At 42.7% G+C, this 20852-nt stretch overlaps 1 protein-coding gene across 3 annotated transcripts in view; it reads right to left on the minus strand.

Annotated features, from left to right (window-relative positions):
* ERBIN (erbb2 interacting protein) overlaps positions 1-20852 on the minus strand; it is a 341118-nt gene that overhangs the window by 241442 nt on the left and 78824 nt on the right. For all 3 annotated transcript variants that reach the window (XM_073623490.1, XM_073623499.1, XM_073623482.1), the window contains exon 2: positions 16271-16380. The gene's annotated coding sequence lies outside the window, so the exon portion shown is untranslated. The remainder of the gene's footprint in view (positions 1-16270; positions 16381-20852) is intronic.

Here is a 20852-nt window from a genome sequence, read left to right on the forward strand (position 1 = left end):
TTTGATAGAGCAGTAAAGGGTTAAACCCCCTATCAGGTCATTTTTTGCTGTCCTACTGGAGAGACTTCCCTTCACTTCCAGTGCTGGAGATGCAGGAGGAGATGAGAAGATATCACCCAAAGCGAGGGGAACACCCATCCTAGACCAGAACATTGGACTTGACTGGATACATAACCATCACCTCTTGTTCTATTGACAACGACTTTTGACAAACCAATTTTGGAATTCTCCTCACTTTGTCTTGGTGACAATGGTCACCAGGACCAATAAGGTGAATTTAACCAGGACACAGATGGCAGTAAAAGTTTGACAGAGGGTCTAGCACTTCCCCACTTTATCCGGAACTAAAAAAAACATTTCCTTTGCATACGCTTTATTAATACACCTGAAGGAGCAGTTGGTTTGTCTCAGTGCCAAATACAGACCCCATCTGGTCAACATTTCACCTATCATTTTATCCATTCCATACTCTAGAACAGGGGCCTGTCCTTCAGACTTTGGGGGGGGAACGGTCTGTGGCCATTGGGAGTAGAAATTATCCTGGCGTCAGTGGAAGTAAACAATGCATCTTTGGTATTGGGGGGAGAAATAATGCCCCCATTGATGACGTCTGTTGGAGAAATAGTGCCCAAACTTTGGTTTCAGTAGAAGGAATAGTGCCCCATCATTGGTGTCAGTGTGATTAATAGTGCCCCATCATTGGTGTCAGTGTGATTAATAGTGCCCCATTGTTAGTCTGAGGAATAGTGCCCCATTGTTAGTGTCAGTTTGAGGAATAGTGCCCCATCATTAGCATCAATAGAAGGAATAGTGCCCCATTTTTGGTGTCAATTTGAGGAATAGTGACCCATCACTGGTGTCAACGGGAGAAATAGTGCCACACTGTTGATATAAATAACCAAAATATTACCCCATTGTTGGTGTCAGTGAGATGAATAGTGTCTTGTATCAGTGGAAGGAAAAGTGCCTCAAGGGCCAGATAAACGAAAGCAAAAGGGCCGCAGTTTGGAGACCCCTGCTCTAGGACATACGATGGTACACCAAACTACAATATTGCAGTGCATATATTTTCAATCAATCACATTCTATTAGCTTCTTACAGTTACTGTACAGGTGGAATTGCAGCCATCAGTCCCTGTGAATGCACTGCAACATCACTGTTACGTCAACTCATTTTCCAGTGGAGTTAGTTAATTGCAAATTACAAATCCTGATACTTATTGCTAGTGCAAGAGGCCAGGGCATTGCTAAACAACCTTTTACATGAGTAGTGATGTGATCCTAGCTACACTGGCAGGCAAAATTGTTGCATGCAAAAGTACAACGCTAGGGGGTGAATTGACAGAATATAGTAGAGCGCTGTCACCATACTACAGGAAGTTGATTTCTTTTAATTTTTCCGGCAACATCAACAGTGGCCTCATGGTGGACTAAATAAAAAGTAACTTCTAAATTAAAATATTAGCAGACGTAAGGGTTTATTTACTAAAACTGGAGAGTGCAAAACCTGGTGTAGCTCTGCATAGAAACCAATCAGCTTCTAGTTTTCTTTTTGTCAAAGCTTAACCCCTCGGTGTCTCCCAACCCTTTAAGGGGTTTCAGAAGCCGAGAGGCGGGGTAAGGTTTCTGTTCATGTGATATCCGTGATTGGCTGTCACAGCGGTCACATGATCGGAAAACTACCAATTGCAAGTGGAGTTGGCCGCCATAACTATGCCGGGAGCATGCAGGTGCAGATCGGTTCATCTTTAGGTACGCATATATGTGACCTCTTGGTGTTGAGGTCGCATATATGGGTACAGCTGGCAAAAAGGAGTTAACTGAACAAGCTAAAGTTAGAAGCCAATTGGCTACCATGCAGAGCTGAACCAGATTGTGCACTCGCCAGTTTTAGTAAATCAACCCCATGTCATGCTATACCACATAGGCAGTTCTAGTTTTTGGCCAGAGATACACTTAACATCTGGAACAAGTCAAACATTCCTCTAAATACATCAACTATGACAAAAATGTTTTCCCTCATTTTTTTCATATAATTCATCAATTCTGTAAGTAACTTGCAACATATGTAGAATCCACACCGTTACCAGTCTATGACCTGCACTGAAAGTGTCAGAAATGATGATTACATTTAGAATGAAATAGAAAATTCAATATACACAGCCTCTATCATTGACAGCAAAGATTAAATGATAAACTGTCACTGTGAGGTTTCTCTAACGCCAGCAAACAGCAATTTCTCCAAAACCAAGTGAACCTGTGACACGGGCGCCTGCTCTCCTGTCAATTACACAGTCAGCCCCCTCCACAGATAAATATATAATGGCTTCCAGTCTCATTATGTCACATACAGATATGAGCCATCTGCCAAACAGACATGAACGGTTTCACCAACATCATCTCATTACACTTCACAAGACTAATATTGCCGTTGAAAGCTCATTGCTCCAGCCAATTTATAAACATTAAACCCTGGCAACGTTTCAAAGCTCTCCAGCTACCTGGTATGGAAAGCAAGAGAACGGGAAAGAACACCATGATAATGACAGCCCCCCTGAGGGTCAGAGAGGCCCATGCAAAGAACATAAAGCCATGTTAAACTTCTGTACCAGTAAGGCTTGGTTCACAGTATGTGCGGCCTTGGTTCCCAGCAGGGGGTCCACAGTGCGTTCCCGTACACCATTTCAGGTCCAAATTAGGTCAGAATTCAGACCTGAAACATATCCAGACACGCAGAACCATTCTACTGTGTGCTCCGCGTCCCCCCCGGAGATGTGTGAACCGGTGTTCTGCCGAGAAAGTTCCGCTCGGCGTATAAGTTCCCCCCTCTACTGCGCCTGCGCAGTAGGTATCGGCGGAAATAGCCGAAGCAGAACAGCAGAAAATCAGCTGTACACGGCGCCTGTAAGAGGGCCCCTCGCGGGCTCGCTTCGCTCGCCATGCTTCGCTCGCCATGCTTCGGGCACGGCCTCGCTGCGCTCGGCACTTTTAGATTCCCCCTCTAGGTCCACTTGGATGGTGGGGAAGGAACCTGGACCCAGAGCGCAGGCGCCGTGTACAGCTGATTGAAGCATTTGAGCTTCGGCTATCTCCGGCGGCTGAGAGTAGTATGTACTGCGCAGGCGCTGCGCCTGCGCAGTACAGGGGGGGAACTTATCCGCCGAGGGAACATTCTCGGCAAGAAACCGGCTCCATTTAGAGCCGGTCACACTCTCCTGTCATACGAATTGGATGCGGAGTGTTGCTATATGAGTTTATGTGAAATCTCCATTAACAATTGTAAAATATTGTAATTATGAATATATTTCAATTAGAAGTGTATTTCAGTTGGAGGGAAGTATGTTTTAACCACTTCAGCCCCGGAAGGATTTGCCCCTTTCTGACCAGGAAATTTTTTGCGATACGGCACGGCATCGCTTTAACTGAGAATTGCGTGGTGGCGCGGCGCTGTACTCAAACAAAATTGACGTCCTTTTTCTCCCACAAATAGAGCTTTCTTTTGGAGGCATTTGATCACCTCTGTGGTTAAAACAAAAAAAGAGCGACAATTTTGGAAAAAAAAAACTTTTTTTTTAGTTTTTGCTATAAAAAATATCCCCAAAAAAAAAAAAAAAATATTGAAAAACAAATTTCTTCATCAGTTTAGTTTATCTTCTACATATTTTGGTAAAAATCACAAGTGTATATTGATTGGTTTGCGCAAAAGTTATAGCGTCTAAAAAAGGGGATAGATTTATGTCATTTTTATTATTTTCATACTAGTAATGGCAGCTATCAGCGATTTTCATTGGGACTGCAACATTGCGGCGGATAGATCGGACACTTTTGACACTTTTTTGGAACCACTGACATTTATACAGCAATCAGAGCTAAAAATAGCCACTGATTACTGTATAAATGTCACTGGCAGGGAAGGGGTTAATACTAGGGGGCGATCAAGGGGTTAAATGTGTTGGGTGTGTTCGAACTGTGGGGGGATGGGAGTAACTAGGAGTAGGAGACATGTCGCTGTTCCTAACTAATAGGAACACATGATCTGTCTCTACTCTCCTGACAGAACCGGAATTTGTGTGTTTACACACACAGATCCTTGTTCTGTCTCGCATGCCCGTGATCGCGCGCCATGCAGCGGGCACATGCACGTGCCTGCTAAGGCTCTTAAAGGAGCCGACGTAGTAGTACATGTGCAGGGCTGCCAACCTGCCGATGTATATGTATGTGAGCCTCAAACCTTCTGGCACAAAGTCATTTGGAGTGATGAGACCAAAATTTAGCTTTTTGGCCACAACCATAAACTCTACATTTGGAGAGGAGTCAACAAGGCCTATGATGAAAGATACGGAGGATGATTGCTGATGTTTTGGGGATGTGTGAGCTACAAAGGCACAGGAAATTTGGTCAACATTGTTGGCAAGATGAATGCCAAAAAAAAATAATTTTAAAAATACTGAAGGAACATTTGCATTCATCAGCCAGGAAGCTGCGCATGGGATGTACTTGGAGATTCCAACATGACAATTATCCAAAACACAAGGCCAAGCTGACCTGTCATTGGCTACAGCAGAATAAAGCCAACAGCGGGCTAAAGTTCTGTCAGCTGATGTCCCAGAGCCGCTTTAATCTGTGGATATATCCCAACAATAATGTCGGAATCAACTCAGATGCCTGATTGGTAGCTGACTCAGCTTCTCGGCGTGCTGCAGAGATCCTGAGCCAGCTGCTCCTGTCCCTTCCACAGTCTAGTGCTCCACTGAGCGCTGGAGGGCAGAGCAGTGAGTGGTGACTGACAGTCACTGCTCTCTGCTCAGAGTGGACTCAAGAACTAAGCGATCAGCGGTCATGTGATTTCTCAGTCTCTGAGTCAGCAGGGATGCTGCAGCCATATATTGTAGGTGAATATGTATGCTTGTTTACTTCACTTTCCACACATCTCCTTAAATTTTTCCTTAAGCTGGTCACACACAGCTTGGATTTCAGCCGATTCCTGTTGAATTGGCCAAAATTCAAGTTGTAGGTTGCCCTGCTGGTACCACCTGGCTCAACAAACTTCCACTGAAAGATCGAAGGAGGCAATGGAAAATTCTTAGTGACTACATCAAGTCAGATGCAGTGATAAGTTCAGGTATACAGCCAGCTGCAGATGTTGCGACTGTCTAAATACAATAGACGGAACTGGAGATTTCTCCATCCACGCCGAACAAGGAAAAAAAAAATAAAATATACAAAAAAAAAATTGGTCTTGTGATATACCCCTTGCAGAGATTTACGCTGCAAGATCCTAACAAAATTTTTGTCCTTTTTCCAAATCCAGCCTTATTATAATATGCAAACGTCACGTGATAGCTTTGGGCATATTTACATCCCCTGGAGCTGAAATCTTAAACAGTCGACTGCAATAATCTTCCAAGCTTCAGCGTCCCGTTTTTTGTATTTTATAGTACTTGTGACAGAATTTAACCTAAAACAGATGCATACCAAGAAATCGGTCAGAAACATGTTTACTACTAAAAAAAAAGTACAAAAGGGGGAATTGATGAATCAAACTGTCATCATACAGTAAATCTGTCCCAATAATGTATCACAGCTCCTGTTTAATATGGTTTTACGAAGCAATAAAGTTGAAAAATCACTCAGCTTGTGTTTTAAACTGAAACTTATTTACAGAAAAAAACGGATATATCCTAATGTATAGATCCAGGTATTACGGGTCACCTCTGAGATCCACGAGCCGTCTCGTGTCACTGTTGACCGTTTATAGTTCCTAGCTGAATCCTTGTAAAGAGTATTGATAAGCTAGAGATAGGATGATGAATGCACAAAATGAGCATTGCAGACACTACAGATTCAGGAAAACGCCGGCTGATCCAATCAATGATTCTAATTTCTGTTCTTAATCTTTACTAGGCAAGAATAACCTGTGCCAGTTCTCAAGGAACATCAATACCGAATGGAAAATTCAATGAATTCACAGGACAAAAATATAGAATTGGGAGACAAATGAGGACAAACCGCGTGTGCCATCACAAGCTAACGACAAGCGCTGCTTGCCTTTTTTTTTTTAATCTAAAGATTTGTATCCAACATACAACGGATAATAGACAAATAACTGCATACGAAGTCAGAACGCTTTGCTTAAAGCGGTATTAAACCCAAAACCAAAAATGGAATATATATAGCAGCTTACCAACCATTAGATGTGGTGGCTACATTGGTCTTCTTTTATTAGGCTTTTTTCCCCTCTGTTCCTACCTGGTGATCTGGCCAATAACAGACCTCCTGTATTCTGCATTCTGGATGAAGGAGAAAGAGAGACACCATTGGACAGCAGCATTGTCAGTCTTGGGGGAGGGGAGAGCTAGATGTGTACTAGCAGACTTAGATACTCCAGATAACACTTTAGAGGCAGTTAAAGCCTATAACGAAAAAAAAAAAGTTTTTTTTTCCTTTTGGGATAAAAGGTTTTACATAAACAAATAAAAGCTGACTACCAGGGTCCATGGTAAATGGTTTGTCTCAACCTTCTAACTGCTACATCTGTAGGACACCTTGTTCAATTGAAAAAACAAGACTTAGCCTCGGTTCACACCAGAGGCGGCATGACTTGCAGGTCGCCTCACCGAGGCGACCTGCACACGACTGCCGGGGCGACTTGCAAAACAACTTCTGTATAGAAGTCTATGCAAGTCGCCCCAAGTCGCCCCCAAAGTCGTACAGGAACCTTTTTCTAAGTCGGAGCGACTTGCGTCGCTCCGATTAGAACGGTTCCATTGTACTGAACGGGACGCTACTTGTCAGGCGACCTAGGTCGCCTGACAAGTTGTCCCAGAGTGAACCGAGGCTTACTGGCAGGATCACCAGGTGCAAATAAAAGAAAGACAGCTTAAAAAAAAAAAAAAGGAGCCACCACATCTGAGAGTTGGTAAGCTGCAATAATATATAAAAATATTTACTTTTGGCTTCAAAGCCGGCCATAGACAGTTCGAATCACAGTCGGTTAAGCAGGGACTGGCAAAGATTCGAACCATGTACAGGCAGGCTGATTGTACTCAAGTCAACGGATCGACCACCTTGGGTACAACCAGCCTGTCTGATTTTTCATGCAAATTATAAGATGAAACAATCAGCGCCACAAGTAAAAAATATTGTGATGTTTAAATAAGATAACCTAATAATAAACGTGCACAGCTGCTAAACATTCCAAGTGGTACGCCACACTAATTTCAAAATGGATAGTAAATTTCATGCGCCCATCTATGGATTTTTCATGCACCCATCTATGGCCGGCTTAATACCGCTTTAAATGAGAACACCACAAACTACAATTATTTGCAAACACAACAACATCTATCTGGAGCTTTTGTCTTGGATTCTCTGTGTAGATGGAATAGTCCTCCCTCAGCGTTCTGGGCCTGTAGTAAAAACAGAACCCTCTAGGGGAGACCAATCATGGTATGGACAACTATAGCCATCGTATACCAATTGGGTGAGGGATTGTTTAAAGTAGAACTATAGGCAAAACATTTTTTTCCCCATTTTGGATAGAGTAAGGGACTGTATACTATAGTGGAGCTTTCCCTTCACTTCCTGTCCCATATCCGAACAGGAAGCAAGAGGAAATCTCTGCAAATTAAGGGGATTCCTTGGGGGTGTTTTGTCAGATTAGGCGACCCGTCAGAATTTGTAACTGAAGTGATGTTCCGTCGCTGCCATCTTGCTACACCCCACACTCGTGTAACAAGATGTTCACTTGCTGCCTTCTCACTGTATCCATACTGTGGGCGAATGTGGGGCGTAGCAAGATGGCAGCGACGGAACATCACTTCCATTACAAATTCTGACGGGTCGCCTAATCTCACGAAACAGGGGCCACCAGAACTTTTCTGGGGACAACCCAAAATGTGGTATTTTCTTTTACTTTCACATTCAATGATAATGGTAAACAGGACAAATGGAGAGGGTGAATCAACTTAATGGGGGTACAGACAGCAGGCTCTATCTGCCCCTACTGAGTCAAAGCCAGAGCTCTCCAATCAGTAGGGAGTTTTGGCGATTGGAAAGCTATAGGACTGGCTCTGTGGGGAGAGTGTAAGACCTCTGCAATGAGACCACTGCTTCCAGGGAACAAGGCTCTTAATCTGCAGCATGTTGGCAGGGGACAAGCTTTCCTTCTCAGACCATGGCAGCTTAAAAAAAAAAAAACATACCTTTAAGGCCTCATTCATTGGGTGGTGTGGTCTGTACAGCTTAAGAAACTGGGCTTTTGGAGTCCAGGAGGAAGACTTTCTGCATTTGGGGCATATGTCCTCATAAGTCCTGCATATTTCAGCCTGTAATTGATTGTACCAGGCTACCAGAAGCAGGCTGTACGCTGCACCTGTGCCCCCCCCCCCCCCCCCCCCAAGCATTGAAACAGGTCCTGTTTTTATGCTGTACAAGCCAAACCACCCATGCGTATAAGGATTATGACTTTGCACAACTTTTGTTTTGATGCCCTTGGAATGTATTTAGCCAAAATTTAAATTAGCCTAATGCACTTTAAAGCAGCATAGTGGCTAAGTGGTTAGCACTTCTGCCTAGCAGCACTGGGGTTGTCGGTTTGAATGCCAACCACGACACTACCTACCTGGAGTTTGCATGTTCTCCCTGTGCCTACGTGGGTTTCCTCCGGGTACTCCGGTTTCCTCCCACACTCCAAAGACAGGACCTTAGATTGTAAGCTCCTTGAGGACAGGGACTGATGTATATATATATATATATTATATATATGTGTAAAGCGCTGCGTAAATTGATGGCGCTATATGTAATAAATAAAATTAAAGAAATCAAAAAAAAAAAATCACATGGAAAACATTTGTATGTATCGGGGAGGTAGTGCATAATATTACCAAACTGAATATTATCGATTCACTGTGCCACAGTGCATGACCGATGAAAGCACGGCCAAGTCATTTAATATATATGTGATTACAACATAGTTGCACAAGAGTATGTACAGGATCATAAAAGCAATGCTGCTCATGCTGTAAATAGTTTACAGTTTATATAGTGGATCCATTGCCATTTCTACTAACAAAACTGTTAAGTGGGGTTTTTTTCCCCATTCTCTTAAATTATACATAAAGCTCATCAAATGGCGATTTCATTACACTGGAATGTGCCATAAGAGACCGGCAGAAAGGTTTTACTGTGTGATTTCAATAGAGCACTGCTCTGAATAAGCTCCTGTTCATTACCTATTTCCATCCTCTGCAGAAGATAGATCTGCTATGTGCTGTAAGCTGTGCAGCTCTTCCCCAGATAAAGGCCAAAGGACTGGAATGAATTACTTTGAAATGCAGAAACTTAACAATCAGCGCAGTACATTACTGGAGAAGCCTTAGGAGTTAACAGAAGAGTCTTCACAGGTGTAAAGAATTCAGCAGGCCTCGGTTTCAGGACACATCTTCATCAGATACGCTTTGCTAGACATTTGACAGCCTTCTGAGATCTAGCTAACCTGGGGAAGTGAACTGGCTAGCTGGAGGACCACTCACGTTTAACACACTGAAATAATAATTTCCAGACAAGGCAGGGATTAGAAATCTTCATGTAATATTTATTTGGAATAATGTGCTTTCAGATTTGTGAAGGGCAATCCAGGATGAGGATTTCCTTATAACCCCTATAAACAACATTTATTTATTGCACTTGGGAGAAAGACTGATTCTTACAGATGAACAGGAGAAGAAAACGGATACACCAACATTAGAATGAAAAAAAAAAAAAAAAAAAAAAATCACAGCTTGGGCCCAATTCACACAAAGCCTTGTTTAACGCAATCCCAACAAAACACAAGACAAAAAACCTTGGCCAGTTCACACTACCATCTGCCATCATGAGTGCCCGGAAAGAGTACAGCGAACAGCATGCGGCACTGACAGCCAGAGTCAGCTGTCAATCAGGCAACTGGGCGGATCCTGACAATATGGAAAGACATCAGGGCGGAGCTTTACATTGACATCATGCCGCCACTTTCCGTTTTGGAACTGGCGGTCATCTGAGCAAGTGTACCGCGCTGTATATGTTTTTATTACTTGGCATCTGGATGGGTGGGCTTTTCCAAATCTCCCCCCAGTGGTGGGCTGCTTCTGCTACAGTCAAAGGACCTCAGGTGGATGGATGGAGTTGGATATCGATAGAGTGGAAGCTGAGATTGTGAATTCCTAAGGCGTGACTTGCTGCATTAGCAGCCAGTGAGCTGGTGAGTGCAGTCTTACCCTCATTTGCACATGGTGTTCCCTTTTTTAGATGGTGGAAGCAATACACAAACATTTGTGGAGTTAATAAAGGCCTTCTTAGCTCATTTATGCATTTTTTTGTATGTGATTTTCACATTCACGTTTTTATGCACATGATTTATAATGGATGTTTTCATTTATTATTTACTTGATTATTTAATTTGTTGTTGCTATTAAAGCGCTGCACCTTTATTACTACTACAAGAGAAGTATGACCAAAAAAGCTTTGACTATTCTTCTCTTTTAAGGCAGGATTAAAGGCATATAAAGCTACCATCTGGGGCTTTGTTAGAGAGATACCCACTGATAACAAAGAAGTGAAGGAATATCTGCAACAGCAAAAGAGTAAGAAAAGCCTGAAAGCCCCATCAGCATTTATTCCCATTTGTGTAGCTATTGCAGCTTTTCCCTAAATTCCTCTCTGATGAAAGAGTATGTGAGGGTAAAGCCGATTGGCTGCAGTCACTGTTCATCCGACTTTGTTACACCCGACTCCTCTGATTTCTCAAAGTTTGTTGAGCCAGGTGGTGCCAGCAGGGCAACCCATGGCTTGAATTTCAGCGATTTACAGTAATTGGCCCGAATTTGATCCTTGTATAGCCAGCTTAAATCTCTCTTAGGACTCATTCATACTGACAATGACATGACATATCTGTTTATAGGACTATTATGAATCCTTTTATATGCGTTTAATCACACCATGACTGTTAAGCTGATACGTCTCCCTCCATTTTCTTGGCACTATATAAATCTTGTATAATAAACAATACTAATAATAAGCGTAGATCAAAGCAGATGCACATAGAATACATCTGCAGTGGTGTGCGCCATGTATTAAACATGTGATTGCACGTAACGCCAAGTACATTTAAACATAGGAGAACTTGATCCGGGAAGCATAAAGAATGTTTATACAGTACTTCCCATAAAATTCTCCAGTGATCGGATAAGTCAAAACGTAGGGGGGCCATGTGAATGAATGGAGCTCTTAATAGCAGTAAAGCCCATTAGGCTTTCTAATCCTTTCCTACCTTATCAAAAGCTGAAAATAAAATAGTTTTTGATGGACATACACGTCAAATACATTGTTTATGGTTACCCAGACATTCTGTACAACAATCTATACTGGCAAAAAGTCACCAATCATTATTGTATGTGCAGGGGACCACTGCTCTTTAAAACCTACTCCCCATTTACTTTAACCATATGCCTACCGGGCACTTTTACCCTCCTTCCTGCCCAGGCCAATTTTCAGCTCAGTCACACTTTGAATGACAATTGCACGGTCATGTTACACTGTACTCATATGAAACTGTTATTTTTTTCACACAAATATAACTTTTTTTAGTGGTATTTCATCATCACTGGGTTTTTTATTTTTTTGCTAAAATAAAATGAAAAAAAGACTGAAAATTTTGAAAAAAAAGAAAAAAAAAAACTTTGCAAACAGATAATTTTTCTCATTTGCTGATGTGCACTGAGGCGGCATTGATGAGGCTGCACTGATTGGCAGCACTGGTGGGACTGCAGTGATAATCAGGACATGGATAATCAGTGCCCTGATCATCAGTGTAGATGTCCCTTTCACACAATCCGATTATCGGCTCTCCTCTCACTGTCAGCGTGAGGAAAGGAATGTAAATAACCGGCCTAATGTTTACATCGTGATCAGCTGTGATTGGACACAGCTGATCACATGGTAAAGAACAGCTGTGATTAGCCCTTCACCCTGATCTGTGATCAGCTGTGTCCTAAGGACACGGCGAAAACAGAGCGCGTCGCAGCAAGCGTGATCACGGGAGGACGTCATAGGATGCCCTCCTAAAACTGGACGACCACGTTGTAGCCATCATTCGGCTATAGCACAGTTGGGAAGTGGTTGTAAACCCTTACATATAACCCAGTGAAGTGACTGGCATCACGTGGCCTTCCTCTGACATCACGTGGCGTCAGAGGGGTGGGGTCACCCGTCTACGTCACTGGGTGGCCCCGCCCTCAGCTATATAACAGCTGTCACCGAGAAGAAGCGCCACTTGTCGGGAGCCTTTTGTGGCTTTTTTTTTTCCTTTATTCGGCCCGTCAGGCGGCGTGGATCTACATCGTCAGACATTTTTATTTTTTTAGTTTTTAATAAAGGACTTGTCCCAAAGTGTCTGCTTTTTTACTATTTTTGACACTTTTTTGGGGGGGAAATGGTAGGGGTACAATGAACCTGTTACCAATTCATATGATGGGGAGGCCGGGATCTGGGGGTCCCCTTAAAGGGGGCTTCCAGATTCCGATAAGCCCCCCGCCCGCAGACACCCACAACCACCGGGCAAGGGATGTGGGGATGAGGCCCTTATCCTCATCAACAGGGGGGGGGCAAGATGCTTTGAGGGGGACCCCAAAGCATCCTCCCCATGTTGAGGGCATGTGGCCTGGTACGGGTCGGGGGGGGCGCTCTCTCGTCCACTCTTTTTTCCTGCGGCCTGCCAGGTTGCGTGCTTGGATAAGGGTCTGGTATGGATTTTAGGGGGGACCCCTATGCCATTTTTTTTTTAATTTGGCGCAGGGTTCCCCTTAATAACTATACCAGACCTAAAGAGCCTGGTATGAATTTTGGGGGGAGCCCACGCCATTTTCTTTTTAGATTTTTGATTCGGGGTTCCCCTTAATATTCATACCAGACCCAAAGGGCCATTTTTTCAAAGAGTTATCTATATTGCCGAGACCCGACAATTCATTGCAGCCGTGATCAGTTTTACATGACTTTTTTCCTTTAGAAATGTCATTTTGCTGCGGTACGGTTCTAAACACGGAAAAACTGCGCCACTTTACAGGCATACTATAGACACCCCCCAGGCACGATATTTAAAGGAATATTTCATTTTTATTGTTTCACTTTAAGCATTATTAAAATCACTGCTCCTGAAAAAACGGCCGTTTTTTTTGCCACTTCAGTTAACTTTATCCAGAGACTGCTTTCAGAATGATACTCATATATGTCTCTAATCCAGTCACATCATTACGGCCTTTCAAGGTTTTTTTTGAGATTGTGGAACCCGTGGGTCCAAGCAACGCCATGTCCGCTACCAGTGCTACTTTAGTGTCGAGAATACCTGCCTTCCTACTAAGGGGGTGAGGCTGAGCTAGGAGCAGCTTAGAGTTTAGATGTCAAGAGAGAACAATGCACAGAACCGAAGCCAGCTACTGGGCGTGCCCTGGAACTATGGGGGTCTAACAAGGGAGGGTCGCAGGGGGCGGGGGGGGGTGGGCTTACTAGAGAGAAAAGTAATAATATATAAATATGTATAATAGCAATAAGAGGATATGTGGTCAACTGGTTTCGAGGTATGGGATGTATGTTATGCGCTTTGTATTTTGGCACTACTGTTACTATTTATATATTGAAACACATATCGTAACACAATACATAAAAAAAAAAAAAAAAAAAAAAAAAACGGCCGTTTTTAAAACTTTTTTTTGCATTGATACATGTCCCCTGGGGCAGGACCCAGGTCCCCAAACACTTTTTATGACAATAACTTGCATATAAGTCTTTAAAATGAGCACTTTTGATTTTTCATGTTCGTGTTCCACAGACTTTAACAGTGTTCGTCCAAATTTTTTGCCTGTTCGCAAGTTCTGGTGTGAACCACACCGAGGGGTGTTCGGCTCATCCTTATTAGGGGGCGATTTACTAAAACTAGAGAGTTCAAAATCTGGTGCAACTCTGCATAGAAACCAATCAGCTTCCAGTTTTTTTTTTTTTGGTTAACTCTTAATTGAACAAGCTGAAGTTAGAATACGATTGGCTACCATGCACAGCTGCACCAGATTTAGCTTTCTCCAGTTTTAGTAAATTGACCCCTTAGTGCTCTATACTGAGACAAGTATACACTATAGAGGGGTATGCTTTGTTCATATTTCACGTCTGAGGTTTACAACCACTTTAAAACAAAAAAACTTACCTGATGTGCATCCTACAAAAAACAGAAATAAACAACAGTGCTTGGAAACTGTAATCAATTACGCTCCAAAAGTAGGTTACAGAACATCTGTGCTTTTCATTGATACTAAATATAAACCATCCAGAAAAAATTTGGGACACAAATAAAAAAATGAAAGGTTTGCACACTGCTGGAATGCAAAATTCAAGAAGTTATCGACTTTGCAGCGTGAAAACATAACACTAAAATGGATTTCTTCATAAATTTACTGTATTATGATAATAATGGTCAAACGAGAGCTGCTGGGAAACACTAACTGGTTTGGAGGATTCCTCTCAAAATACTGTACTGGACAAATGCATTCTTTTACCGAAGAACTTTGAGCTAATTAAAAAGTAAGATAGAAATGTAGGATGTGAAGAGCGCCACATAATCAGCAATCCAATATCTGCCAGCCACTCATATCTGCATCGTTACCCACCACATCCATTAAATAATAAGAGCCTGCACACTGCAAGGTGCTGAAAGCTCCCAGCCACTGGAGCCAAGTCTTTAATATGGAGTTTAGGGCTCCCCAGCTGTGAAATGCAGAGAAGTGTGGACAGACGCAGGAACATTCAAAACATGGGCCTCAACACTGAGGAGGTTATGACTACTGCAACAAGAGCTTTACAGCTGAACTCCAGGAATTATCTGTATTGCGCATTTACAATGGTCCAGCTTGGCACAATGTAAAATATGCAAATCTCACACCTGATGGGCCACTGGGAGAGCTGGAAATCACTCTAGTAGTTGGCGCTAGCCACTATCTTCTGGGCCCTGCTCAGGTTCTGTGCAAGTGGCTACCCACCTGTACACTAAGGACAGGGAGAGGGTCGCCTTCTATAGAACGCACTGAACGAGGTGGAGAGGAGGGGCAGTGAAACACTATATCTCAGATATGAGATATGCATATTTTGTGCCAAGCAGGATCAATATAAGTAATACAGACAATTCTTGAAGTTCAGCTTCAAAATATAAGTTATGGGCAAAGCTTTTTTGGCCATACTTCTATTGTGGATCACAGAAGTGCACTTACTTTTGTTCTTCTGTGACCCAAAGTCAGCTTATAGTGGGCTATTGTCCGCTGGCCTGGCGGGCCGCTCCAGGCTTTGGAAGGATTCAGACAATATTGTTAGGATTCCCCTAGTTGCCCGATTGACAACGGTCTCCGACTCAGTGCAGCTGAGAGCCAAAGCCAACTGCACCTGCCCTCTCTCCAGCCTGACACTCCAGTGAGCACTGAAGGGGCAGAGCGGAGAGTGGTGAATGACAATCACTTATAAACTTTATACATCTCCTTTAAGCCAGGAGACCCAGGGACACAGCTTTCAATATAAATGTTATTTAGCCATAACCCTTTCCACTCTACCATCAAAAAGTGATTTTTGTTATTTCTATTGGAAAACTTTGCCCTTACTCACCATCCCAGTGACAGCAAGACAACAGATCACTTATTGTCCAGCAAAAGGGAGTAAGCAAAGGGATGACCAATTCCATTACATTTCTCTCATGTCCCTTTCCTGATCTTTGCCCTTCCTCATCTAGCAGAACATTCAGTACTTTAAAGAGCATGTGGAGACATTGAGAAATGGGCAGCAGAATGCCAATAGAAAACGTAGTATAAAAACACACACACACTGTAAGCGATATGAGCATCAAAACTATACAGACCACACACACACACACACACACACACACACACACACACACACACACACACACACACACAACACTGGCAGGTAAATGGTTTATTAAAAGACTATTAGTTTTGGGTGTAGGTCATCGCACTCTTTGATAGACCCCATATAACACATGAGACATAGTGTGATGCATCACTGTAATACTGATACAAGAAACCTGTTAAAAAGTCACCTATTACACGCGTTTTAGGCGGTGTCCCAATAAACCTCATGTTATGATCATCATTAACTCACTAGCACAGCCCAAAAATTGTCACATGACCCATAAATCAGAAACGAGGAAACAAACTGCCTTGTCTGGCATGAGCCTGTCACTTACCCGATAACACGTCCCTTTTCCTGGCTTCTTCTCCGCTTGTCCGCCCGACAGCAAAAATCTATTCCTGAAATTCAGACATCCGTTGACAAACCAAGTGCTGAGCCAAGGACCTAATTGATCAAACATAAATATTCACGTTAATAGACTTCCCACTCCAAAAGTCGATACAAACAGTGACTTTAAAAAGTTCTTACTGGATCTTATGAAAAAAAAAGTGCCTTGTACTAAACTCTTTCTGAAAATGCTAGTTGCCTGGCAGTTATGTTAATCCCCTAGTGCAATCTTTCCGATCAATGACTTGGAAAAACTGTGCAGCCCACAAATAGCCAGATGTCCTTATTTGCAGTCTTGTTTCTGGTCACAGACCCAAAGTATTGAAGCAAGGGAGTAGAATGTCAGGTTGACAAACAGCATTTGCAGGTACAGAGATCAGCAATGGCCGCCCCTCATCAGATCTTCCATTACAAACATGAGAATCCACAATCATTTCATGAAAACATGCATATTTTAGGTACTGAACAGACAACCCTGACTCTGGCCTTATCACAAGAAACTCACAAGTGGCAGATTACCTAGATTCTGGTGGTTACTTGCACTCATATTTGCTGTTCCGGTGGCTTAAAAGTGGTAAAAATTAAACTAGAAACTGCCAGCTTTACAGAATACACCATAAAACTCAGTAAATATACGTAGTTTATACTTCATTGGAAAAAATATACAACTTTTTTGATGATTCTTCTTTTTTTTCAGTTCACATAGAACAGACTGTAATGACAGTGAATTAAACTATATAAACTACAGACAGATAAAGTCTAATATATAGGACTGTGTGTCTAGCTTTTTTGTGCTTACTTGCTCTTATCAGTGCAAGATATCGAACAGCAGTTTCTATGTATAGCTTAACCACTTGCTTACTGGGCACTTAAACCCCCTCCTGCCCAGACCAATTTTCAGCTTTCAGCGCTGATGCATTTTGAATGACAATTGCGCCGTCATACAACACTGTACCCAAATGAAATTTTTATCATTTTTTTCCCACAAATAGAGCTTTCTTTTGGTGGTATTTGATCACCTCTGCGGTTTTTATTTTTTGTTAAAAAAATTTTAATAGACCGAATTTTTCTCCTTCATTGATGTACGCTGATGAGGCTGCACTGATGGGTTGCACTGATGGGCACCGATAAGGCGGCACTGGTGTACACTGAGAGGTGACACTGAAGGGCATTAATAGGTGGCACTGGTGGGCACTGAGAAGGGGCACTAATAGCTGGGAGTGATAAGGCGGCACTGGTGTACACTGAGAGGTGACACTGAAGGGCATTAATAGGTGGCACTGGTTGGCACTGGCAGGCAGTAATTGTGGGCACAGATGAGGCAGATGTGCCTCCTTCCTCTTCGGGACCGATGTCCCTTGCACATAAGCTGGTCATCGGCTTTTTTTTTTCTCAGCGTGAGGAGAAAAAAAACGATTACCGAGCTTTTGTTTACATCACATGATCAGCTGTGATTGGCTGACAGCTGATCACGTGGTAAGGGACCGGGATCGGCCCGTTACTCGGATCTGTGATCACCCGAGTCTCAGTGACCACAGCGTGTGCCCCTGCAAGGCGCGCGCGGGGAGCGTGCAAAGGGGAGGACGTCATATGACAGCCTCCCAGAAATTCAGGTCCGCACTGTGGCCGTCATTTGGCTATAGCGTAGACACCAAGTGGTTAAAATTCACCCTTCTATACAAATTCACGTAGGCAAAAGGCATACAAATTCATCACGAGGGATGCACGGATAACGAAATCGGTGCCCATACAGAGTATTTTCACAACTACTCGTGAAAATGCTCCCGATACCCAAAACCAATACTTTGCTGTGCGATTTGCATCCATAAAAAAATGAATGGACGCAAATCTCATGCGAAGAATCGCATGCTATTAGAACAAGAATGCAGTGCGATTCCTGTCTGAATCACATGTGATTTCCCCCATACCTCCTGTGTGTGTGTGAACCCAGTATAGAAAGCGCCATCTAGTGCAGCAATAGGCAGTTTATTCAAAATGTTATAACAACTCACATTGAGCCCTGGTTCACATTGCCGCCGATTTGACATGTCAAATTGTAGCAATGGCACCGTTCTAATTGTCCTGCATTTGCGACGCCACACCAATTTCAAAAAGTAGTTTCTGTACTACTTTTTGCGATTTCGGTCTGCGATTTACATTGACATCTGTGCAAAAACCTGCACAGATGTCTCTGAAATCACAGCCGAAATCGGGACTGACATGCGGGAGTAAAATTGTGCAAGTTCAGCTGAACTCGCACGGATTCATGCCCGCAGCTCAGTGTAAACCTGGGCTGAAGTACATATGTAGTCAAATTTAAATCTGCATAGTGTCCATAGAAAAACACGGCCGCTGGAGTTGCTGACAGGGCTGGAGGAGATGTATTGGTGGTCCACCCCCAAGCTGATATCACTTCTGCCCGAAACTTCTCCTCCAGCCCTGTGAGCACTTCCAGCAACGCCTTCCTCTGTCCTTCTCTTCAATGCTTTCCGGAACTTCCGGTCAGGGAGTGTGCACTGAACTCTTCAGAAATCTAGATGATTCCCTGTGCTCTGCCCATAATGCATATGTATTCCCTAGACACAGGCAAGAGCAATGCCTGGAATGCGCATGCCTCCCTCCGAGAACATCATCAATGGGTGGGTGACATAACCTGATATTAGGCAAGTCTCTGTAGGTGGAGAGAGAGAGAGAGAGAGAGAGAGAGAGAGAGAGAGAGAGAGAGAGAGAGAGAGAGAGAGAGAGAGAGAGAGAGAGAGAACAGTTGGCAAGCCCTGGGACACAACTATTATTTCTCTGGGTGGAATAACTAGCGATAATACTGTAAGGAGTTCATACAGGTCACAGCTATGTTGAATCAAAAAGAAGGAGAAAAAGGGAACAGGCTGTAAATGTTACACAAAGTGCTGTATGACAACATATTCTTTTAATCCCTACCTGATAGACTGAACATTTAAAAAAGTCTTTTGTAGGACAGCCAAAATCATTAATTAACTGAATACACTTTCCCTGCAGGGTCTGGCCGGTTATTGTGTTTGATGTCAGAAGCTGCGGGGCCATCACTTAGTTTTTATCCTGGCATTAAATTGTGTTTTCCTATTTTTCTGCTAAGAGGAAATTTAGCTTAACCATAGTTTGGTAATTTCATATTCTACAAATCTTCATTTGTCTGCACAATGTTACTTCCTATTTGCGTATGTATAGAGCAGTCTTTCTCAACCTTTATAACATGGAGGAAAATCACTTCCCATTCTCAGGGAACCTCTGCTAATAGTTATATCTACAGCTCACGGTATATTATTAGTTTGTCAGTGGGAAGAATGCTGCTTACATTGGTTGTAAGTGGGAAGAATGCTCCTTACATTGGTGGTCAGTGGCAAGAATGCTCCTTACATTGGTTGTAAGTGGGAAGAACGCTCCTTACATTGGTGGTCAGTGGCAAGAATGCTCCTTACTTTGGTTGTAAGTGGGAAGAATGCTCCTTACATTGGTTGAAAGTGGAAAGAATGCTCCTTACATTGGTGGTCAGTGGGTTGACCCTGAACCCCTCTTCCCCCTTACAATCCCAAGCAACTCTAGAGTTTCATGGAATCCAGGTTGAATAAACTGATATAAATGATACATCATTGTAATGTATAATGGAAGGAGCTGGAAAGTCACCAATGGCAGAAAAGGTTGCCCAGTTGCCAACCAACTTGTGGTATACATATTTATATATTCATTTTAGGTGCATTTCTCTCCCATATTCACATTCGTAAGGATTCTAGACCAGTCTATCTAAAGGCTAAACCAACAAAGGTGATCTTTTGAAGTAAAAATTACAACAGTGGCTAAATAAATTACAAATCATTTGGCAACCAAAACAGATACACATTTTTTATACGGATGTCCTTATTTAAAGTTAACCTGTGCCCAGGCTATGGACATTCAAGCGTTTACAACATATTCCTAAATTGAGCCACTTAAGACCCTCAATCCCCCTCATCCCACATGTATGGAAAAAAAAAAAAAACAGGAGGATCCTGGAAAAGATAAGGTTAACAAATTTTGCTTGTGATGTCACCCTTGCCGTTCGTGTCATAGAGCAAGTATATTTTTTCTTCTTGTTCTCCAAATATGTAACTTTTTCCCTACATGTAATGCTACTTTTTTCTTTTAAATGGTGGGCAGGGGTTTACAGTTGGGCGGACTTTGAATTTTTTTTTCTTTATTCAAGATCTGCTTTTACAAGCAGTAAATAAGGATTTTAAAACAAGCCCTCGCTGACTTCTGTAGCTGCAGGCTACAACTGTGGAGCAATTCATCTTCAAAATGTACAGAAGAAGCAATTAAATCACTCTCTGAGCACCTTGTTTCACCCTGTTCTCCCTTCAAAACACCTTCTCTGTGTTTTAGTCACTCCTGTGAGGGGTAAGCAGAGTGTGATGAGCTGCTGAAAGACTTCAATGCTGTGAATTTTGAGGATGAATTTCTCTACAGTGCCCAAAGCTACAGAGGCCAGTATGGGCTTGCTTTAAAAGCTCATTTAC

This window comes from Aquarana catesbeiana, linkage group LG01 (genome assembly GCF_042186555.1).
Source record: "Aquarana catesbeiana isolate 2022-GZ linkage group LG01, ASM4218655v1, whole genome shotgun sequence".
NCBI lineage: Eukaryota > Metazoa > Chordata > Amphibia > Anura > Ranidae > Aquarana > Aquarana catesbeiana.